The following is a 21,875-nucleotide window of genomic DNA, read 5'->3' as shown; positions in this document are numbered from 1 at the left end:
GGACAGGAGAGAGGATATGAGAGAGGACAGGAGAGAGGAAATGAGAGAGAACAGGAGAGAGGATATGAGAGAGGATATGAGAGAGGACAGGAGAGAGGATATGAGAGAGAACAGGAGAGAGGATATGAGTGAGGACAGGAGAGAGGATATGAGAGAGGACAGGAGAGAGGATATGAGAGAGGACAGGAGAGAGGAGAGAGGATATGAGAGAGGACAGGAGAGAGGACAGGAGAGAGGATATGAAAGAGAGTATGAGAGAGGATATGAGAGAGGACAGGAGAGAGGACAGGAGAGAGGCGATAAAAGGGGGATAATGTTGTAGATAAAGTTGGGGAAAGAGAAATAATTGTGAATGTGAATGAAACATCAGTCAGAAGAGCTGTGAGGGAGCATGTGAATGAAACATCAGTCAGAAGAGCTGTGAGGGAGCATGTGAATGAAACATCAGTCAGAAGAGCTGTGAGGGAGCATGTGAATGAAACATCAGTCAGAAGAGCTGTGAGAGAGCATGTGAATGAAACATCAGTCAGAAGAGCTGTGAGGGAGCATGTGAATGAAACATCAGTCAGAAGAGCTGTGAGGGAGCATGTGAATGAGCATTTGTGTGGATGGGTGCTTTTTAATGAGTTTGTGACAGTGGGCGTTTGTCAAGAGTGTTTCTTGGTATTTACGTGTCTCACCTCCACTCTTTCCTGTTCCCCCTGTGGCCCCAGTTGCCTTAACAATGACCTGCTGACCCACAATGCTATTGGCCGTCCCGCTGACAAAGGCCTTGGCAACGCCCTGGGCGACCACATGCCTCCCGCCCATCACCTTGGAGATCCAGAATCTGTCCGATGCTGATGGCCACAAGCTTCATCGCTGCCTGGAGGGCTGAGCCTACAGGGATCCCAGAACCTGGAGGGCGGAGCCTACAGGGGTACCCAGAACCTGGAGGGCAGAGCCTACAGGGATCCCAGAACCTGGAGGGCGGAGCCTACAGGGGTACCCAGAACCTGGAGGGCGGAGCCTACAGGGATCCCAGAACCTGGAGGGCGGAGCCTACAGGGATACCCAGAACCTGGAGGGAGGAGCCTACAGGGATACCCAGAACCTGGAGGGCGGAGCTTACAGAGATACCCAGAACCTGGAGGGCGGAGCCTACAGGGGTACCCAGCAACTGGAGGGCGGAGCCTACAGGGATACCCAGAACCTGGAGGGCGGAGCCTACAGGGATACCAGAACCTGGAGGGCGGCGCCTACAGGGATACCCAGAACCTGGAGGGCGGAGCCTACAGGGGTACCCAGAACCTGGAGGGCGGAGCCGACAGGGGTACCCAGCACCTGGAGGAAGGAGCCTACAGGGGTACCCAGCACCTGGAGGGCGGAGCCTAGAGGGGTACCCAGAACCTGGAGGGGGGAGCCTACAGGGGTAGCCAGAACCTGGAGGACGGAGCCTACAGGGGTACCCAGCAACTGGAGGGCGGAGCCTACAGGGAAACCCAGAACCTGGAGGGCGGAGCCTACAGGGATACCCAGCACCTGGAGGGCGGAGCCTACAGGGGTACCCAGCACCTGGAGGGCGGAGCCTACAGGGGTACCCAGAACCTGTAGGGGGGAAACATGGGAGATGTATTTTAACAGGTCAAAACCATTGCTCTTTGATACCTTGCTCATTGGCTGTGAACCATATGTGTGTGTGAGTGTATGTTTGTCTGATACCTTGCTGGTTGTGGCCCCCGCCCAGGTGGCCCCTCCTGTCTGTCTCTGTGGCAACATGGAGATCAAGTGACTTCCCTTCACTGCGACCAAACTGCTGGGCTGCCGTTACCGTGGAAACCATCTGCTGCTGCTTGATAATGACCTGCAGAGGAAGAGAGCATAGAGATGGAACATCACAGACAGGACAAACACAGGAAAAATAAATAGTTTCTATGCATTCTACATAAGCCAAGAGTGCACACTGATTTCTTTAGCTAATATAAATATTAATTCTACATTCTGTCCCGTTCCAAACAGACTAGAAAAACTAGAAATAACTGGCATCTGCCCTGAAACTGTGTTGTATCATGTATGGAGAGAAGATGTGGGAGTGGGTGGATTGTAATTACAGGAGTTTGACATGGTCTCTCTCTTTCCATCTGTGTGTGTGTGTGTGTGTGTGTGTGTGTGATACAAACATGCAGTTATTCTCTGCAATGCCTCTCCCATCCCCTCTCAGACTGATGTCCCATTTAAACAGCTTGCCAAGTGGCTGCTCACAGCTGCTGAGGACAGCACCCTGGACAGCACCTTTATGTTGTTTTTTTTACCTTTATTTAACCAGTTAAGAACAAATTCTTATTTTCAATGACGGCCTAGGAACAGTGGGTTAACTGCCTGTTCAGGGGCAGAACGACAGATTTTGTACCTTGTCAGCTCGGGGATTTGAACTTGCAACCTTTCGGTTACTAGTCCAATGCTCTAACCACTAGGCTACACTGCCGCCCCTGTTTTACAGGAAGGGAGTGTCTACAGAGACAGGAAGTGACTATGCCACACAGAGACCCATCTGGGAGGAGACAGCCAATCACAGAGACCCATCTGGGAGGAGATAGCCAATCACATTGGAACATAAAGGACAACATCGTGGCAGTACTGCTGGGTTTGGTCTGACATTTCGCTCCTGGAAGCTTGCCACTGCTGGGTTTGGTCAGACACTTCAGTCCTGGAAGCTCAATACAACTGGGTTTGGTCTGACACTTCGCTCCTGGAAGCTCAATACTGCTGGGTTTGGTCAGACACTTCAGTCCTGGAAGCTCAATACAACTGGGTTTGGTCTGACACTTCGCTCCTGGAAGCTCAATACTGCTGGGTTTGGTCAGACACTTCAGTCCTGGAAGCTCAATACAACTGGGTTTGGTCTGACACTTCGCTCCTGGAAGCTCACTACAACTGGGTTTGGTCTGACACTTCGCTCCTGGAAGCTCACTACACCTGGGTTTGGTCTGACACTTCGCTCCTGGAAGCTCACTACACCTGGGTTTGGTCTGACACTTCGCTCCTGGAAGCTCACTACACCTGGGTTTGGTCTGACACTTCGCTCCTGGAAGCTCACTACACCTGGGTTTGGTCTGACACTTCGCTCCTGGAAGCTCAATACTGCTAGGTTTGGTCTGACACTTCGCTCCTGGAAGCTCAATACTGCTGGGTTTGGTCTGACACTTCGCTCCTGGAAGCTCGCCACTGCTGGGTTTGGTCTGACACTTCGCTCCTGGAAGCTCGCCACTGCTGGGTTTGGTCTGACACTTCGCTCCTGGAAGCTCAATACTGCTGGGTTTGGTCTGACACTTCGCTCCTGGAAGCTCACTACAACTGGGTTTGGTCTGACACTTCGCTCCTGGAAGCTCACTACTGCTGGGTTTGGTCTGACACGAATCTCCTGGAAGCGAAACACTGTTAGGTCTGAATGAGCTCTATGAAAAGTACTCATGAGAGGTGAAGACAGGGGAAATCAGTCCTGAAGGACATTCAACTTTAAATCAACCCAGTCTCATATACTTCAATAAAGTTCCTACTGTCAAAGAAACCTTTGCACTTGGAAACTACACGTCTTAGTGACGAAGGGCCATTTCAGAATGTGGAGGTTAAGATGCCAGTTCTACTCATAACAAAGACTCTTACTCCACTTAGACACACATACTGACCTTTGAGTGACTTCTGTGTGACCTCTGTGTAACTCACCTTGACCCCTGAGGACAGGAAGCGGTCCGTGTGAACCTTGGGGGCCGGAGAGCGAGTGCCTTGGGCCGTACCGACTGCTTGGCTGTAAGACTTCCTGTGATACGGAAAGACATGGACCATTAATTCATCAATCAATCAATCAAAATATCTGTTGGTCACGGGGTAGAAGCATTGGTTTTAGTTACTCTGTGGGTCACAAGGGCTGCTTTTACACAGTCAGCCCAATTCTGAACTTTTGACACTAATTGATCTTTTGACTAATCAGATCAGATCTTTAGCCAATAATTGGGCAACAGATCAGAATTGGGCTGCCTGTGTAAATGCAGCCAAATAGATTAAATGCAAAGGCTTTAGGTGGGCTAAATGTACTACCGTATCGAGAGAAAGAGAGAAACTAAAGTATTTCCTAAGCCCGTGTTGGGATTGCACTATCAATATATGAGCTAAATTATCCTAATATATCGTACATTAAAAAATCTGTACAGATTTCCTTTCTTTTCACTCAAAATCTTTCTAAACGCCAGTTCTGGTTTGACCACTGCATAGAGATGGATAGAGGGCACACTTTCCACTAGACGGTGAAGCCCTCTATTGAGTTTTCTATCAAAACTAGCGCCCTCTATCCATTTTTATGGTCAGCTGCCATGAGCCTTTTCTCCGCTCACTTGAGAACTAAATGAGGAAGTCGAAAATCAGGGTCAAGGAAACGCGTACAGCAGAGATGTTGATCTGAAAGTAACACGTGTGTTCATTGACAAAGTAACTCTAATTATAAGACCCAGTTTTAAAAAGTAACGTGGTACACTACTAGTTACTGATTATAATAAGTAATCTGATTACGTAACGCTTTACTGGCCTATGCTTTAATAATGTGTTATCCCCAAACACACTGCCCTATAATGTGTTACCTCCAAATACACTGACCTATAAGTGTTACCCTCCAAACACACTGCCCTATAATGTGTTACCCTCCAAACACACTGGCCTATAATGTGTTACCTCCAAACACACTGGCCTATAATGTGTTACCTCCAAACACACTGCCCTATAATGTGTTACCTCCAAACACACTGGCCTATAATGTGTTACATCCAAATACACTGACCTATAAGTGTTACCCTCCAAACACACTGCCCTATAATGTGTTATCTCCAAACACACTGACCTATAATGTGTTACCTCCAAACACACTGAGCTATAATGTGTTACCTCCATACACACTGAGCTATAATGTGTTACCTCCAAACACACTGGCCTATAATGTGTTATCCCCAAACACATTGGCCTATAATGTGTTATCCCCAAACACACTGGCCTATAATGTGTTACCTCCAAACACACTGGCCTATAATGTGTTATCCCCAAACACACTGGCCTATAATGTGTTACCCTCCAAACACACTGGCCTATAATGTGTTACCCCCAAACACACTGGCCTATAATGTGTTACCCTCCAAACACACTGGCCTATAATGTGTTACCCTCCAAACACACTGGCCTATAATGTGTTATCCCCAAACACACTGGCCTATAATGTGTTACCCTCCAAACACACTGGCCTATAATGTGTTACCCTCCAAACACACTGGCCTATAATGTGTTATCCCCAAACACACTGAGCTATAATGTGTTACCTCCAAACACACTGGCCTATAATGTGTTATCCCCAAACACACTGGCCTATAATGTGTTACCCTCCAAACACACTGGCCTATAATGTGTTATCCCCAAACACACTGAGCTATAATGTGTTACCTCCAAACACACTGACCTATAATGTGTTATCCCCAAACACACTGGCCTATAATGTGTTACCTCCAAACACACTGCCCTATAATGTGTTACCTCCAAACACACTGGCCTATAATGTGTTACCTCCAAACACACTGCCCTATAATGTGTTATCCCCAAACACACTGCCCTATAATGTGTTACCTCCAAACACACTGCCCTATAATGTGTTACCTCCAAACACACTGGCCTATAATGTGTTACCTCCAAACACACCTGCCTATAATGTGTTACCTCCAAACACACTGACCTATAATGTGTTATCCCCAAACACACTGGCCTATAATGTGTTACCTCCAAACACACTGGCCTATAATGTGTTATCCCCAAACACACTGGCCTATAATGTGTTATCCCCAAACACACTGCCCTATAATGTGTTATCCCCAAACACATTGGCCTATAATGTGTTACCCTCCAAACACACTGACCTATAATGTGTTACCTCCAAACACACTGACCTATAATGTGTTACCTCCAAACACACTGACCTATAATGTGTTACCTCCAAACACACTGACCTATAATGTGTTACCTCCAAACACACTGGCCTATAATGTGTTACCTCCAAACACACTGACCTATAATGTGTTACCTCCAAACACACTGGCCTATAATGTGTTACCTCCAAACACACTGGCCTATAATGTGTTATCCCCAAACACACTGCCCTATAATGTGTTATCCCCAAACACATTGGCCTATAATGTGTTACCCTCCAAACACACTGGCCTATAATGTGTTACCCTCTAAACACACTGGCCTATAATGTGTTACCTCCAAACACACTGCCCTATAATGTGTTACCTCCAAACACACTGCCCAATAATGTGTTACCTCCAAACACACTGACCTATAATGTGTTTCCTCCAAACACACTGGCCTATAATGTGTTACCCTCCAAACACACTGACCTATAATGTGTTACCCTCCAAACACACTGACCTATAATGTGTTATCCCCAAACACACTGGCCTATAATGTGTTACCCTCCAAACACACTGACCTATAATGTGTTACCTCCAAACACACTGGCCTATAATGTGTTATCCCCAAACACACTGACCTATAATGTGTTATCCCCAAACACACTGACCTATAATGTGTTATCCCCAAACACACTGGCCTATAATGTGTTATCCCCCAAACACACTGCCCTATAATGTGTTACCTCCAAACACACTGGCCTATAATGTGTTACCCTCCAAACACACTGGCCTATAATGTGTTACCCTCCAAACGCACTGCCCTATAATGTGTTACCCTCTAAACACACTGGCCTATAATGTGTTACCCTCCAAACACACTGACCTATGCTTTCACCTTCATTTCAGCGGCAAAACGTCTCTTTAGTTAGACTGGTGAATCAGCACTAACTCCCACATCAGCATCAATCCTCCAGCACGAAATTACATCAGACACTTTAAACCCCTCTGCCTGCCGGGATCTGCTGAAACTAAGCGTTGGTGGATACATGGTTGTGTGGAAGTGTACAGCACATGACTGGAATGGGAATGTGAGCTATAAAGGGCTGAAACACAGCAGAGAGCGAATGTGGTTTCACTGTGTTCCACTTGAGAATGACACTGATACATGGAACAACCAAATGCCGACACACATTAGTTCTGTAATTGAATTTACAACAAAGCGTAGCCTAGTCAATGAACACACACACAAAATCACAGAGGAAAACGAAAACATCCTTATGGTCCCCACTTCTCCTGTAATCTGTCCCTGACACTGAGCCACAGAACAAGGTAGTACAGCTGTAGTTCTGGTCACCATGGAAACCCCTCTCATACCATTGCTATGCTGCTGCCTCACCAACCGTTATGATCTATGAATGGAAGGAGATGGAGAGACAGAAAGAGGGAGAGACTAAGAGAGAGAAAGAGAGAGAGAAAAAGAGCAAGAAAGCGGGAGAAAGAGGGAGACTAAGAGAGAGAGACTAAGAGAGAGAAAGAGAGGGATAGTGAAAGAGAGGAAGAATGGCTTTGCCTGTAAGGATGCAAGTGTAGGCGTCTTCACGATAACAGAGGAGAAACAGTAAGGGTTCAGGGTTTGGAGAGTTAGAGAATACTAGTCAACTGTGAGGGTTCAGGGTTTGGAGAGTTAGAGAATACTAGTCAACTGTGAGGGTTCAGGGTTTGGAGAGTTAGAGAATACTAGTCAACTGTGAGGGTTCAGGGTTTGGAGAGTTAGAGAATACTAGTCAACTGTGAGGGTTCAGGGTTTGGAGAGTTAGAGAACACTAGTCAACTGTGGTACAGTAGTACGACGGGCAGTTATCAGTAAGGGAGGAGAGGATAAGAGGAGAAAGGAGAGGAGAGGACAATAGGAGAGGAGAGGGCAGTTATTAGTAAGGGAGGAGAGTGTTACGCACGCCTCTATGAAGAGGGAACGCAACACCCTGCTACAACTAAACTCTCCGTGAAGTGAAAAAGGTATGGACTGTTGGTGCAAGAAAGAATGATAACAGGCAGAATGTGGTACCGTTTACCAGGACTTTATTCCTTCACACGGTAATATGGGGAAAAGGGGCTGGACGGAACCAAAGCAAAGAAAGTAAATCTCAAAGCCCCCCCTCTCCTATCTTACCTGCCTACCCACTACTCACCTAATTTAGCACCACCTGGTGCCCTAACCAAAATACAAGGGGGTGGTCCGCCCAGGTCTTACCTAGTGTGCCTAGACAGCGAATATGCTACGGGTATATGTATGCCCGCGGGCCTCTTGCCTAAGCACTCCCTAGGTGCCTTACCCTTCCCCCTTGGGAACAAATGAAACAGAATATTAAACAATTTTCGCAAACAAACTAAGAAACAAAGGAGCTCAAATAAGCTCTATCTGGGCAACAAACTCACTAAACATACCAACTCTCAGCAATGACCTCCCAGCAAAACTCTCTAGCAAATCTACTCTCAGCAAAATTTCTCTAGCAAATCTACCTCTAGCAAATCTAGCCCTGGAGTCAACCAATCAGCTGCTTGATGGATTTCAGGAAGCCATTTCCTGAAATAAACACATGCAAACATACAAACTACAACACATAAACTGGGGAACGTAACAGAGAGGACAAGAGAAGAGAGGAGAGGAAAGGAGAGGACAAGAGAGAAGAGAACAAGAGAAGAGAGGAGAGGACAAGAGGAGAGAAGAGAGGAGGGCAGTTATCAGTTATTGGAGGAGAGGAGAGGACAAGAGGAGAGAGGAGAGGAGAGGACAAGAGGAGAGGACAAGAGGAGAGAGGAGAGGACAAGAGGAGAGGACAAGAGGAGAGAGGAGAGGACAAGAGGAGAGGAGAGGACAAGAGGAGAGGAGAGGAGGGTCGACGATTTAATTATTGCAATAATTAATCGATGTTAAATAAAGAGGATTGCTTGATTAATTGTCCAAGTCTCTCTCAGTACTGAAATTTCCACGACAGAGTGCACTAGATTCAGCCTTGAGGTGTGTGGAAGAGGAGTGTTGGCAATACAGTGGCTGAGAGGAGTCTAAAACAGCATTATCAGGTGCTGTGTGGGAGGCACAGAGTCCACAGCACAGTCTCTTATAGTGCTGCAGGAACTGACCCAAAAGGAGAGGATAACTCCCTATGGACAAGCAGAGAGCTCAGTATAGAAGTTGCACTTAGGCTCAGATCTAGGATCAGATTACCCCACCTAAATCCTAACTCTCACCATTAGTGGGGAAACAAACTGGTCATAGCTGGTCATTTACATTACATTTAAGTCATTTGGCAGACGCTCTTATCCAGAGCGACTTACAAATTGGTGAATTCACCTTATGACATCCAGTGGAACAGCCACTTTACAATAGTGCATCTAAATCATTTAAGGGGGGGGTGAGAAGGATTACTTTATCCTATCCTAGGTATTCCTTGAAGAGGTGGGGTTTCAGGTGTCTCCGGAAGGTGGTGATTGACTCCGCTGTCCTGGTCATAGTGTTTAGAAGGACTTCATACTAGTCAGAGCGGGGCAGTAGCGTACCTGTGGAGGCAGTGAAGGAGGTTATTGCCATCCCGATGACCTAGCCGGGCTTGTCGTCGATTATGTAAGGGTTTTAGAGTACGGAGGGTCCCTGTTCAGTGTGTACAGGGGTGGAGGTGAGGGTTTGGGGGAGGGAAGAGTGGCTGGGTGTGGAGATGGGTGAACCTTTGGGACCAAAAGAAATCCTAAACATGCTGCTCATTGTAAAGATATTCTTTATAAAGGCTCGCACACGACACACCAAACTGACAACATTTTTCAGGCTATTGTAAACGTAAAATCGGTGCACACTCGGTTCGCAAATTACGTTCAGAGGTGCTAAGTACTCTCGGCCAGCAAACGTTATTGATGTGTCTTAGCCCTGAAATATTTATTTTTCTAAAGCTCTGAATCCTCACCAATGCAGGCCATGAACAATCACAAGTTGTGCTTTAGTTTCAACAGCCAATGTATCTAAAGATTTCCCCTTAGGCATTTGTGTGCCCCAATTTAGAAATTGAACCCCATTTCAATCTCAGTGTTTATAAACTGAGATTGACTGGTCATTTCTCCTGTTTCCTTTGAATAAGAAAACAAATGACATGAATGAAATAAACTGACTGACGACTATAACAAAAATCCAAACAAAAATACTGAATCATTCAACAGTTCCACCCCTTATCTACCAACCTTCCTCCATCCGCTCCAATACCAACAAATCCTATTGGTAGATAGTTACCTTGTCACAATTTTACAGCTCATTGTGATTGGCTGAAAGGATATCCCAGGGGAACCGGAGGGGCTGGGTGCCTGACCCTGTGGGACAATCTTACAGCTGGCCGTGATTGGCTGGAAGGCCGAGTTGCCATAGGAACCCAACACAATCTTCTCTGTGACTTTAGGCCGGGATGGGGTGCGTTCCGTGGCTGAAGGAAGCGCACTGTACCCCACGGACCTACCCGCTTTGATGGACAGACCTGGACAGGAAGAGAGTATAGAGAGAGAAAGAGAGAGAAGGTAATAACCATTAAAAACCACTCTGGGCATCTACAATATAATTACCTTCATCCTGGCACAAAGAGATAGGGGGAGAGAGAGGTGGGATAGAGAGAAACAAACAGAGAGAGAGAAGATAGAGAGAGACGGGGATGAGATACGGTTTCTCAGTCCAGACTCATCAATCATTCACTATAGGCCTGCAGAGGAAAGGATTAGAAATGTCGTGATTCACTGACTAGGAGATGAAAGTGACATCATTCCAATGCAGTTGCAGCTACTTATTTCGCAGTTCACGTCAAGGACTCAGTTGAAAATGTTTGTATGTTCTATGGTGTGCTGTTACGCTCAATGTCTCAGTCACAACTCTATCTGATAGAACTTGACTCAATAGAACCCCCCCAGGCATAGAAACAGAATGACAGCCATATTGAATTAACCCACGAGTGCACTTCAAATGGCAGTGGTCCGAGGGCTTATCCTGTTCTAGTAATTATATATCTATGACCCCATGTATCTCACCTTTCTCTGCGATGGTTGCACTGTGAGAGAGGGGAAAGCTGCAGCAGCCAGACAGACAGACAGACAGACAGACTGACTGACTGTATGTACAGTATGTATGTATGTACTGTTGAAGTCGGAATTTTACATACCCGTAGGTTGGAGTCATTAAAACTCGTTTTTCAACCACTCCACAAATTTCTTGTTAATTAACAAACTATAGTTTTGGCAAGTTGGTTAGGACATCTACTTTGGGCATGACACAAGTCATTTTTCCAACAATTGTTTATTTCACTTATCATTCACTGTATCACAATTCCAGTGGGTCAAAAGTTTACATACACTAAGCTGACTGTGCCTTTAAACGGCTTGGAAAATTCCAGAAAATGATGTCATGGCGTTTGAAGCTTCTGATAGGCTAATTGACATCATTTGAGTCAATTGGAGGTGTACCTGTGAATTTATTTCAAGACCTACCTTCAAACTCAGTGCCTCTTTGCTTGACATCATGGGAAAATCAAAAGAAATCAGCCAAGACCTCAGAAAGAAAATGTAGATCTCCACAAGTCTGGTTCATCCTTGGGAAAAATGTCCAAATGCCTGAAGGTACCATGTTCATCTGTACAAACAATAGTACACAAGTATAAACACCGTCATACCGCTCAGGAAGGTGACGCGTTCTGTCTCCTAGAGATGAATGTACTTTGGTGCGAAAAGTGCAAATCAATCCCAGAACAACAGCAAAGGACCTTGTGAAGATGCTGGAGGAAACAGGTACAAAAGTATCTATATCCACAGTAAAACGAGTCCTATATCGACATAACCTGAAAGGCCGGCTAACAAGCCGAAGAACACCATCCCTACCGTGAAGCACGGCAGTGGCAGCATCATGTTGTTGGGGGTGCTTTGCTGCAGGGGGGACTGGTGCACTTCACAAAATAGATCAGCATCATGAGGACACCTTCTATCTCAGGGTCATCAGACTGTTAAACAGCCACCACTAACATTGAGTGGCTGCTGCCAACATACTGACTCAACTCCAGTCACTTTAATAATGGAAATTGATGGAATTGATGTAAGAAATGTATGACTAGCCACTTTAAACAATGCTACTTAATATAATGTTTACATACCCTACATTACTCATCTCATATGTATATACTGTACTCTATATCATCTACTGTATCTTGCCATCTTTATGTAATACATGTATCACTAGCCACTTTAAACTATACCACTTTATGTTTATATACCCTACATTACTCATCTCATATGTATATACTGTACTCAATACCATCTACTGCATCTTACCTATGCCGTTCTGTCCCATCACTCATTCATATATCTTTATGTACATATTCTTTATCCCTTTACACTTGTGTGTATAAGGTAGTAGTTGTGGAATTGTTAGGTTAGATTACTCGTTGGTTATTACTGCACTGTTGGAACTAGAAGCACAAGCATTTCACTACACTCGCATTAACATCTGCTAACCATGTGTATGTAACAAATACATTTGATTTGAGGAAGTAAAATTATGTGGATATGTTGAAGCAACATCCCAAGACTGTCACGTTCTGACCTTAGTTCTTTTAGTATGTCTTTGTTTTAGTATGGTCAGGGCGTGAGTTGGGTGGGTTGTCTATGTTACTTTTTCTATGACTTGCTATTTCTGTGTTTGGCCTGGTATGGTTCTCAATCAGAGGCAGCTGTCAATCGTTGTCCCTGATTGAGAACCATATTTAGGTAGCCTGTTTTCTATTGTGTTTCGTGGGTGATAATTTTTTTGTTTTCTGTTGTGTGTCTGCACCAGCCAGAACTGTTTTCGGGTGTCGGTTTATTGTTTTGTTCAGTGTTCAAGTTCTTTATTAAAAGAAATGGACACATACCACTCTGCACCTTGGTCCTCTTCTTCTTCTACCGACGATGGACGTTACAAAGACATCAAACAGGAAGTGGACAATGACCCCAAGCATACATCCAACATTGTGGCAAAATGGCTTAAGGACAACAAAGTCAAGGTATTGGAGTGGCCATCACAAAGCCCTCACCTCAATCCGATAGAAAATTTGTGGGCAGAACTGAAAAAACATGTGTGAGCAAGGAGGCCTACAATCCTGAACCAGTTACACCAGCTTTGTCAGGAGGAATGGGACAAAATTCACCCAACTTATTGTGGGAAGCTTGTGGAAAGCTACCCAAAACATTTGACCCAGGTTAAACAATTTAAAGGCAATGCTACCAAATACTGAGTGTGTGTAAACTTCTGACCCCCTGGGAATGTGATGAAAGAAATAAATGCTGAAATAAATCATTCCCTCTACTATTATTCTGACATTTCACATTATTAAAATAAAGTGGGGATCCTAACTGACCTAAGACAGAGAATTATTACTAGGATTAAATGTCAGGAATTGTGAAAAACTTAGTTTAAATGTATTTGGCTAAGGTGTATGTAAACTTCCGACTTTAACTGTATGTGTGTGTGTGTGTGTGTGTGTGTGTGTGTGTGTGTGTGTGTGTGTGTGTGTGTGTGTGTACAGTGTCTTTGGAAAGTATTCAGATCCCTTTACTTTTTTCACATTTTGTTACATTATAGCCTTATAAATAAAATCCTCAGTAATCTACACACAAAACCGAAAACAGCTTTTTAGAAATACCTTATTTACATAAGTATTAAGACCCTTTGCTATGAGATTCAATATTAAGCTCAGGTGCATCCTGTTTCCATTGATCATCCTTGAGATGTTTCTACAACTTAATTGGAGTCCACCTGTGGTAAATTCTATTGATTGGATATTGATTTATAAAGGCACACCTGTCTATATAAGATCCCACAGTTGACAGTGCACGTCAGAGCAAAAACCAAGCCATGAGGTCGAAGGAATTGTCCGTATCTGATTGTCGAGGCACAGATCTAGGGATTGTCTACAGCATTGAAGGTCCCCAAGAACACAGTGGAATTCTTAAATGGAAGTTTGGAACCACCAAGGCTCTTCCTAGAGCTGGCCACCCGGAAAAACTGAGCAATAGGGGGAGAAGGGCCTTGGTCAGGGAGGTGACAAGAACCTGATGGTCACTCTGACAGAGCTCTAGAGTTCCTCTGTGGAGATGGGAGAACCTTCCAGAAGAACAACCATCTCTGCAGCAGTCCACCAATCAGGCACATGACAGCCCGCTTGGAATTTTCCAAAAGGCGCCTGAAGATTCTCCTACCATGAGAAATAAGTTTCTCTGGTCTGATGAAACCAAGATTGAACTCTTTGGCTTCAATGCCAAGCGACACGTCTGGAGGAAACCTGGCACCATTCCTACGGTGAAGCATGGTGGGGGCAGCATCATGATGTGGGGATGTTTTTCAGCGGCAGGGACTGGGAGACTAGTCAGGATCGAGGCAAAGATGAACGGAGCAAAGTACAGAGAGATCTTTGATGAAAATCTGCTACAGAGCGCTCAGGACCTCAGACTGGGGTGAAGGTTCACCTTCCAACAGGACAATGACCCAAAGCACACAGCCAAGACAACGCAGGAGTGGCTTTGGGACAAGTCTCTGAATGTTCTTGTGTGCTTGATGGTTTTTGAGACTGCAAAAAATGGACTTACCTTCATGTCTTACAAGTAATGATGTGCTGTTGTTTCTCTTTTCTTATTTTAGCTGTTGTTGCCATAATATGGACTTGGTATTTTACCATATTGGGCAATCTTCTGTACTATCTTCTGTAGGGCTGAGGATCAGAAAACCCCTGTGTCTGATCCTCTGATTCACTATGGGGATTGTAAAGCAGGATCAACCTTTATGTGGTGTCAGGGCTCTAAGGCTGAGGTATTCTGAGGTATTAGATATGTCTTTCTGAGTGGTTACACTGTCTGTAGGTGAAGGGTGTGTCAGCACGGTTTAGTCATACTGACGCCTGGTCTGACTCAAGCTGCTGACACAGGTCATAGGAACTAAAGTGTGTGTCAGCGGGATCTGTAGAAGTTGCCCTTAGGCACAGCAGATCTAGGATTAACTTTCCCACCCCAAATCATAACCTTTAACCATTAGTGTGGAAAAGGACACGCTGGTCTTAGATCAGTGTCTCTAGAGACTAGTGGTGCGTGGGTCAGCTGTTTGTTCACCCGCACCTGCTAATAACCCAACTGCCGACTATGTTATCAAGTGAATATCTGAGGTCCACATCCAATCCTAACCCACTAATATAGAAAATGCGCTGCAGGCTACAATCAGAGACGGCAGAACTATTTTTGGGCAAGGGGTGCAGGATTTTCTTTTCCTGCTTAAGATGTTTCTGCTTATAATTTCAGACATTTTGGAAGGCTATTTGTTAGTCAACTTGTCTATAATTAGATACATGTAGCTCTTTTCTGTCATTATATGTTTCCCTAGAGGTGTAAATAAACCCCTGCTCACCAGAATAATGTCATAAATCAATAGAATGAATGCTTCAATCTAGCTGACAACGGTAAAGTTCTCTCCATCATCTCTGCTTCTTTCTCGGTGCAAAGACGTTTAGGGACCGGGGAGAAAATATAATAACCCCCCCAAAAAACGGAAAATGATTTTCTGTGCACAATTTCCAAATGACATTAGTTTGACAGGTTGTATAGAAATAGTAAGATGGGAAAACGACCCAACATGTTTCTGATAAGATTTCAGTTGGGCTTGGATGCATAATTTATGTGATTGAAATACTATCAGCTTTTATGATGCTGATAAAGATAGCACCTCTAAAGACAATATATAACTGTGCATTAGCATTCTCTCAAGATGCTGGAATAAATAAATCATATTTCCATGCTCCTGGTCCCGAGTCAAAATGTAGCCTACATTTGGTGCATCATTTTACTGCAATAAATGCTATATTCTGCAGGAGTTATCATTAAGGCTGTGTGAGAGCTTATAGACCTACAGTCAGTGTCCAGATTTCAGTTTCCATTTAACCCATATGAACAGCAGGCTACAGTTCCCTTGTCGTGCCATAGGCCTATTTGAAGTCCCCGTCTTGTTACTGTCGAATTTGTAGCTCCTCATGATCATCACATATAACAAAGCCGAAACTGCTATCATCCTATTTTACCATTTCACCAAATCTTTCCCAAACATGATTTTTCTGTCCCTCTCTTCTCTTTATTTTCAACCCTCCATTTCGCAGCATTCCTTTTATTGAATTAAACTCCGACATTGTGCCTCCGTGGATTGACATGAACGTTTTCTGCCCGTTTCCAAAAGCATTTGGCGAGTGGCGTGTAGGCAGGCTATTTGGCGCGCGTATAGTTAGGTGTTAATGCCAGATAGCCTAAAATAATGAAAGAAAAACCTCAATGTAAATATAAATTGCACAATAATGGATTCATGGATTTTCTTAGCTTCATCCACACAATATTTAATTACCCTAAACCCATCCGGACTGCGGCTATAACCACGGGGGGGCGGGTTATGAGTCAACCCGAGCGTCAATACTTGAGACAACTTAACCAACCTAACTACTGTGTGCTGTCTGAAAGGGTTTTGGTGTCTCACATCCACATGAGGGTGCTATTACTCCATGACATTTCAGTTCGTGATGGGAGCGTGCAAGCAGTCTCACCAATGGGGTCTGAAGTTGGATGTCTGTAAGGCACTTTATGACAACTGCTGTTGTAAAGAAATGGCTTAATAAAAAATAAAAACATTTGATTGGTTGAATTTGATTGCAACAGTTTCTGTACTAGCCTGGCCTACATCCTTGGCTGACCAAACAAAAGTTGCTCAGAAAACTTTTGTTGACCTGTAATATCAAACGAAATGGTGTAACCAGGGGCAACACTAAATAGATGATAGTTTATCAGATGAAAACAGAGTCTTAACCTTTCTGCTGTTGCCTGAGGCCTGCATACAAAAAGCAACACTTCCTGCTGTTGCATGAGGCCTGCATACAAAAAGCAACACCCCCAGTGATCAATTCAATAACAAGACGCGCCCTATCGCCATAAAATACTGTCACACGCAATCACATTAACATCAGAACACACACAGTACACACAGCATAACACTAAATAGCAGCAATAGCAACTAAGGCTGAATTATTTGATACTGGAAGAGAGGGAGAGAGGAGAGAGAGAGGGGCGAGAGGGAGAGAGGGGAGAACTGTTTGTTATCCTCTGAATGACAGATGGAGGGAGGGAGCTGCCTCGCAGGGGGAGAAATATGGAGCTGCCTCGCAGGGGGAGAAATATGGATCTGCCTCACTGGGGGAGAGTTAGGAGGCTGCCTCGCAGGGAGAGAGTTAGGGAGCTGCCTCGCAGGGGGAGAAATATGGATCTGTCTCGCAGGGGGAGAGTTAGGGAGCTGCCTCGCAGGGAGAGAGTTAGGGAGCTGCCTCGCAGGGGGAGAAATATGGAGCTGCCTCGCAGGGAGAGAGTTAGGGAGCTGACTCGCAGGGGGAGAGTTAGGGTGCTGCCTCGCAGGGGGAGAAATATGGAGCTGCCTCGCAGGGAGAGAGTTAGGGAGCTGCCTCGCAGGGGGAGAAATATGGAGCTGCCTCACAGGGGGAGAGTTAGGGAGCTGCCTCGCAGGGGGAGAAATATGGAGCTGACTCACAGGGGGAGAAATATGGAGCTGCCTCGCACGGGGAGAAATATGGAGCTGCCTCGCAGGGGGAGAGTTAGGGAGCTGCCTCGCAGGGAGAGAGTTAGGGAGCTGCCTCGCAGGGGGAGAAATATGGAGCTGCCTCGCAGGGGGAGAGTTAGGGAGCTGCCTCACAGGGGGAGAAATATGGAGCTGCCTCGCAGGGAGAGAGTTAGGGAGCTGCCTCGCAGGGGGAGAAATATGGAGCTGCCTCGCACGGGGAGAAATATGGAGCTGCCTCGCAGGGGAGAAATATGGAGCTGCCTCGCAGGGGAGAAATATGGAGCTGCCTCGCAGGGAGAGAGTTAGGGAGCTGACCTCGCAGGGGGAGAGTTAGGGTGCTGCCTCGCAGGGGGAGAAATATGGAGCTGCCTCGCAGGGAGAGAGTTAGGGAGCTGCCTCGCAGGGGGAGAAATATGGAGCTGACTCACAGGGGGAGAAATATGGAGCTGCCTCGCACGGGGAGAAATATGGAGCTGCCTCGCAGGGGGAGAGTTAGGGAGCTGCCTCGCAGGGAGAGAGTTAGGGAGCTGCCTCGCAGGGGGAGAAATATGGAGCTGCCTCGCAGGGGGAGAGTTAGGGAGCTGCCTCACAGGGGGAGAAATATGGAGCTGCCTCGCAGGGGGAGAGTTAGGGAGCTGCCTCACAGGGGGAGAAATATGGAGCTGCCTCGCAGGGGGAGAGTTAGGGAGCTGCCTCGCAGGGGGAGAGTTAGGGAGCTGCCTCGCAGGGGGAGAAATATGGAGCTGCCTCGCAGGGGAGAGTTAGGGAGCTGCCTCGCAGGGGGAGAGTTAGGGTGCTGCCTCGCAGGTGGAGAAATATGGAGCTGCCTCGCAGGGGAGAGTTAGGGGGAGCTGCCTCGCAGGGGAGAAATATGGAGCTGCCTCGCAGGGGAGAGTTAGGGAGCTGCCTCGCAGGGGGAGAGTTAGGGAGCTGCCTCGCAGGGGGAGAGTTAGGGAGCTGCCTCGCAGGGGGAGAGTTAGGGAGCTGCCTTGCAGGGGGAGAGTTAGGGAGCTGCCTCGCAGGGGGAGAGTTAGGGAGCTGCCTCGCAGGGGGAGAGTTAGGGAGCTGCCTCGCAGGGGGAGAGTTAGGGAGCTGCCTTGCAGGGGGAGAGTTAGGGAGCTGCCTCGCAGGGGGCGATAGAAAGACTCTCTCTCTCGTTAATGGGATCCCAGAGAATCAGGGCAATAAACCTTACATCTCTCTCCTCCAGCGAAACAGGGCAATAAACCTTGCATCTCTGTCCTCCAGCGAAACAGGGCACTTAAACCTTGCATCTCTCTCTCCTCCAGCGAAACAGGGCAATAAACCTTGCATCTCTCTCCTCCAGCGAAACAGGGCAATAAACCTTGCATCTCTCTCTCCTCCAGCGAAACAGGGCAATAAACCTTGCATCTCTCTCTCCTCCAGCGAAACAGGGCACTTAAACCTTGCATCAATCTCTCCTCCAGCGAAACAGGGCAATAAACCTTGCATCTCTCTCCTCCAGCGAATCAGGGCACTAAACCTTGCATCTCTCTCCTCCAGCGAAACAGGGCAATAAACCTTGCATCTCTCTCTCCTCCAGCGAAACAGGGCAATAAACCTTGCATCTCTCTCCTCCAGCGAAACAGGGCAATAAACCTTGCATCTCTCTCTCCTCCAGCGAAACAGGGCAATAAACCTTGCATCTCTCTCTCCTCCAGCAAAACAGGGCAATAAACCTTGCATCTCTCTCCTCCAGTGAAACAGGGCAATAAACCTTGCATCTTAGGGAGTTAGGGAGCTGCCTCGCAGGGGGAGTGTTAGGGAGCTGCCTCGCAGGGAGAGAGTTAGGGAGCTGCCTCGCAGGGGGAGTGTTAGGGAGCTGCCTCGCAGGGAGAGAGTTAGGGAGCTGCCTCGCAGGGGGAGAAATATGGAGCTGCCTCGCAGGGGGAGAGTTAGGGAGCTGCCTCGCAGGGGGAGAGTTAGGGAGCTGCCTCACAGGGGGAGAGTTAGGGAGCTGCCTCGCAGGGGGAGAGTTAGGGAGCTGCCTCGCAGGGGGAGAGTTAGGGAGCTGCCTCGCAGGGGGAGAGTTAGGGAGCTGCCTCGCAGGGGGAGAGTTAGGGAGCTGCCTTGCAGGGGGAGAGTTAGGGAGCTGCCTCGCAGGGGGCGATAGAAAGACTCTCTCTCTCGTTAATGGGATCCCAGAGAATCAGGGCAATAAACCTTACATCTCTCTCCTCCAGCGAAACAGGGCAATAAACCTTGCATCTCTCTCTCCTCCAGCGAAACAGGGCAATAAACCTTGCATCTCTCTCTCCTCCAGCGAAACAGGGCACTAAACCTTGCATCTCTCTCCTCCAGCGAAACAGGGCAATAAACCTTGCATCTCTCTCCTCCAGCGAAACAGGGCAATAAACCTTGCATCTCTCTCTCCTCCAGCAAAACAGGGCACTAAACCTTGCATCTCTCTCTCCTCCAGCGAAACAGGGCAATAAACCTTGCATCTCTCTCTCCTCCAGCGAAACAGGGCAATAAACCTTGCATCTCTCTCCTCCAGCGAAACAGGGCAATAAACCTTGCATCTCTCTCTCCTCCAGCGAAACAGGGCAATAAACCTTGCATCTCTCTCTCCTCCAGCGAAACAGGGCAATAAACCTTGCATCTCTCTCCTCCAGCGAAACAGGGCAATAAACCTTGCATCTCTCTCTCCTCTAGCGTCTCTCTCTCCTCTAGCGAAACAGGGCAATAAACCTTGCATCTCTCTCTCCTCCAGCGAAACAGGGCAATAAACCTTTCAACACTTTAAAAAAAGAGTAAAGCAATTCCAGATATATTTCATAGGCCGTATGGTAATACATGATGAAGCTTTTAGACAGGGAGTCTCCTTACTTTGTGAAGTCAGTTGACAGAAGTAGTAATTACTGGTTTATGTCACTGTTATGACACCTTATGACAGAGGTCATAGCCTTGTTGTTGTGTTCTGGTATAGTGTCTCCCTGTAACCCCTAAACAGGCTTGAGATCCAGGGGGAAAACATGTCAGTGATCAGGACACAGAGGCTGTTAATGTGCTGTATCAAGATTGGGCTTGCATAACATGCACCCAGTGACCCAACTGTTCACTGTAACGTGAGGGAACAAAAACAAGGTGTGCTGACTAAATGCTTACAGTACTGAGAAACTCAACTCTATAGCAAAGGCTTGCAACACACTTCTGTTGTTCATATCTCCCTGTGTCTGTCACAGAGGACTGGAAACATTGTGAAAGGGTTTAGAAAGCTCACTGTGCCACAAAACAAATTATGGGAACCACTAGCTTTGTTTCCATCAACTTGTCCCGTGATTTTGTTTTGTCGACATTTAGAAAGTTTGCATAGTAAACAGATGTGATTGTCTGCTAGGGTAAGTTTCCAAAAATAGAATGCAATAATTGACTTGACATATTCGAACAATTCTCATGTGCCAAGCGTATCGCCACCGTCGTTGACGTGGTAAAACCTGCAAGCAGTAGGCATTTATAATTAACTGTGGAGTGGAGCTTATAGTTGCGTGATGAGCCTACATCACGTGCCCCGCCTACCTTCAAAAGTATATGGCAATCATCATTTAGTAGAAAAACACAGTTTCCACCATCATTTGTCGCAATAAAGAAAGTTAGACAAAAGAAAAATCCACCGTTGCCGAACAGATAAAAATGTGTCGATCTTTAGAAAATGTCTTCTATATGTGCCTTTTCTAATATACACGTCTCAACAACAACAAAAAATGGTGACATTGCTTTTGTCGAATAAACCTGGGTCAATGGAAACATGCTTATTATATTGAAAAACTCTCAGATGCTACCGAGTAAAAAACTGGAAAACTCAATGATAATATTAGCTTTTTGACTTGTGTGTGTCACAATAGTCTACAGTGCCTCCCTCTCCTTGTCTCCTTTACTGACCTGAAAACACAGGAGAGGTAGAGGCAATTTACTCTCATCTGGCCCAGTCTTTCAGATCAGTACGGATGAAGGAAAGAAGACGAGGAGTGAAAGCCACATCAGCCTATTGAGAACTCCTCACTCCACTCACCTTCCTTGTGTTGCGGCCCGGCCTGCTCTCCAGCCCCCATCCTCCCTCCAGGCCCCTGTCCAGCCCCTCGCCCTGTTGGGACAGGATCACCGAGGGCCCCAGGTAGTGGGTGTCCGAGCCCTGGTCGAGGGGGGACGAGGAGAGGGAGGGCAACTCCAAGAAATGCTTGATGGCCGAGTGGTTCAGCACCGCCGGGCCACTCTTGGAGGCATGCTGGGAAATGTAGGAAAGGAGAGGGGATGTTCCACCTTGATATCCTTTCCATCAGACAAAGAAA

General features: G+C 46.5%; 1 long non-coding RNA gene and 1 pseudogene across 1 annotated transcript; both read right to left on the bottom strand.

Annotated features, from left to right (window-relative positions):
• Positions 1 to 552: 552 nt before the first annotated feature.
• LOC135518948 (YEATS domain-containing protein 2-like) lies at positions 553 to 3,822 on the bottom strand (annotated as a pseudogene).
• A 4,155-nt stretch (positions 3,823 to 7,977) lies between these two features.
• On the bottom strand, positions 7,978 to 21,875 carry LOC135510070 (uncharacterized). Its single transcript, XR_010451061.1, has 3 exons — positions 21,599 to 21,875; positions 10,198 to 10,435; positions 7,978 to 9,479 (listed from the first exon to the last, which is right to left on the bottom strand). It is a non-coding gene; the product is annotated as an uncharacterized LOC135510070 (long non-coding RNA).

The sequence above is a fragment of the Oncorhynchus masou genome, chromosome 3, assembly GCF_036934945.1.
Source record: "Oncorhynchus masou masou isolate Uvic2021 chromosome 3, UVic_Omas_1.1, whole genome shotgun sequence".
Lineage (NCBI taxonomy): Eukaryota > Metazoa > Chordata > Actinopteri > Salmoniformes > Salmonidae > Oncorhynchus > Oncorhynchus masou.
The sequence above is the reverse complement of the archived record's forward strand: the minus strand, read 5'-3'. Positions and strand labels throughout refer to the sequence as shown.